We start from the raw sequence: 3,237 nt of genomic DNA on the forward strand, positions 1-3,237 counted from the left end.
ACACCCAGTAGATCGTGCGCTATCTCTTTGAGTTGGCCGGTCTAGTGACTTGGAATGTGGCCACATTCCTTGTCATGTAGTTCAGATATGGTATGGTGATGTTGATGATGTTGAGGTTGATGGTGATGATGATGTTGGTGAAATGTTTTAGTGACTCGGGACCTTTCAAAGTTAAAACCCCGACGTCACTCGTTAATGGCATGATATATAATTTTTATAAAAATGTTTTTGGCATGAGTCCACTGAGTGCATCAAGTACTCAGCCCTGCATTTGTTTTAAAAAAAATGTGCAGGTAGAGCTGTGACGAGCGTGGTGGGTGTTGAGCATAAAAGTGAAGAAGATGTTTGTCAAATATTCGGAATATGTTGTGTCTTCATACATGACATCATTCTACTCTTGAATGCTTCCGCTGAATGTTGTTTCTTTTGAGTTCTTGTATTGTGGATATAATATTCTTTTGAGTTGTTGATTATTGAGATACTCTGATTTTTATTCGAGTTTTTTTCTATTATATCGAGCTTTGGCCGAGTTTTGTTGTTTCCCCCTTTCTTCTCCGCTTCTTTAACCCTCCACTGGTGGCGATTCACCGTGTTTTCTATCATTAGAAAATGCGGGCGTGACAAAGTTATTGATAAGAATAGAAAGTATTGAAGTGTAAAATTTGGAAAAAAAAGAGTGAATTACATATTTAGGACCTATACTTATCACGACGAACGTTTGCGGTCCCTATATTTGCAAAATATCACTTGTGGTCCATATACTTGTACTTATGCACGTTTTAAGGTTCTTTTCACTTTTTGATCTTTTTTGGACGAAAATACCCCCAAAGGGCTAAAGGGAAAATTTGTACACTATTTTCTCTCTTTCCTCCTCCTTTCTTTTTCCTTTGTCTATAATAAAATTAGAACTAAAATTATGGGGTTTTTAATCTTATTTCCTTGTGTTCTGTTAAATTTTTGGAGAAATTTAATCATATGTTGATAAATTTTACATTTTCACATCATTTTCCTTCACCACACTAGAGTATTTGTGATTATGCTTCAAATGTGGAGTATTATAATTAATGTTCCCGTGAATAAAAGATTAAAAATTTGAATGACGAATTTCAACAAGTGAATATCTGAATCTAATCATTCGTAAAGTGAGAAATAATAAGTGGTAATGGCATGGATGGAAATTATGGTAATTTTGGTTGTGTATTTAGCAAGTGGTTGGCGCCCGCGACTTATATGGGTTCTCACATCATAAATTTCTCTTCGCAATTCTAACAAAATAATGTAAGATAAACTTCTTAGCTGAACATTTGATTTGTCTTATTTCCTTCTTCAAATATGTCTCATCTCAAATTTTCTTGTAATTATACAAGTCATTTACAGAAAAAAGAAAGAGAAAAAAATGAAGAAGATAGAAAAAGGAGAGAAAATAGTACTCCCTCCGTTCCATAGTAATGGAGGCAAAATTTTTCGGCACGGAGATTAAGAAAAATTGTGTTAGGTGAGTTAAGTAAAGAGAGAATAAAGTGAAAAATGAAAAAGGTAGAGAGATGAAGATAGAAAAAAGTAAGAGAGAGTAAAGTATGTGTGGAAAAATGTGTTGACTTTTACTAAAAAGGGAAATGACTCTATTACTATGGAACGGACGGAAATGGAAAAACGCCCCTATTACTATGGAACGGAGGGAGTACTTTTTTTTTTAGAACACCTTAGTGGTGGAGGGTTCGTGGGTCCCTCACCCCTTTATATCATCAACTGCAATTTTACATTCTGCCCAAAAGTGGCTTACAAAACAAGAACATGGAATACACAAACAACAAGGCTAGAGTAAGGAGGTGGCATGATCTAGATAGAAATTCTCGGCACCCCTATACTCTTGCCCGACCAAGTCAAGTTGGGTCTTCATTTTTCTCTGCTGACCGTCTGATATTTGGGATGTTGAGTCTATCCATACGGGCCATGGCCTTCACAAAAGGCGGGGTCGTTTCATGCTCGAACTCAAACCGTTGTTCTTGCCTTCCCCCTTGTTTAGCGAGATAATCCGCGATCCAGTTACCCTCCCTATGAATATGCGTGATTTTGTATTGGAAATCCCTAAGCCTATTCCTTATCTTCGTCAACACATGTCGATGGTCCGCAACCCCTCGTCTCCCTGTTTCGATCAGGCTGACCACTTCTTGTGCGTCAACCTCTATCCAAATATTTCCCCCAAAACCTCTAACCAGCTCAAGTCCTCGAAGCACACCTTTAAGTTCAGCTTCAACACCGGATTTCGCAAAGAAGTGATCTATAAATCCCTTTAGAATCATTCCTTGATCATTTCGAATGACTCCTCCTCCACCCGCCATAAAGGTCACTCCTGCGAAGGCCCCATCGGTGTTAATCTTTACGTAGCCCGATTGCGGAAGTTGCCACCAAACCACTCGTGATTGAGGCGCCCTATTCACCTTTTGCTGTGGGAGATTAAAGGTAACGTTAGGGGCCGATCCCTTCCATTGTGCCCCTTGTATCTTCCTTGCTAGGATCGCCCATTGTAGATGATTTTGAACTCGTTCAATTACATTGCCGCTGCTGAAAATAACACCTCAATGAATGACGTTATTTCTCTCGGTCCATATGAACCAGAGAATCAAACAAGGGATGAGGATATTGACATGCTCTTTTGTTGTTTGCATCGCATTTGATTTCCACCACCGGATTCTTAGTTCTATATTCGTCATATCCCTCGGGAATTCTGGAGCATCCGGGAACCAATTAGCAAAGTACCTCCATATTTTTGCCATTGTGGCTCCTTGAATAAACAGATGCTCTCTTGTCTCTTCACTTGAGTTCTTACAGCACTTGCATTTCGACGCAAGGTGAATGCTTCTCCACTGTAATTTTGCATCCATCGGGACCCTATTAGCCAAGAGTCTCCAAATGAAGATTGATATAGACGGCGATAAGGCAGGGCTCCATATAAGCCGAAAGATCTCCATCTTTTCCTGTTGATGTCTAATAATCTCCGATGCCGACTGATGCACTTTTTATTTGCACTATAAATACCTGCAAGTATACAGAGTAGGTATAGTATAGCAAAAGGTTAGTACCGGGTATCGAACACGGAGAAGATGTACACAAAGTGTCTATCTTCTACTAGAACTCAATTACTATCTGGAGAAACAAGAATTTTTGGAAACTTTTGAAAACAGTAAATATTAAAAACAGTAAACAACTAAATGCAAGCAAATCACGGAGAGAAAA

The sequence above is a fragment of the Salvia hispanica genome, chromosome 4, assembly GCF_023119035.1.
Source record: "Salvia hispanica cultivar TCC Black 2014 chromosome 4, UniMelb_Shisp_WGS_1.0, whole genome shotgun sequence".
Lineage (NCBI taxonomy): Eukaryota > Viridiplantae > Streptophyta > Magnoliopsida > Lamiales > Lamiaceae > Salvia > Salvia hispanica.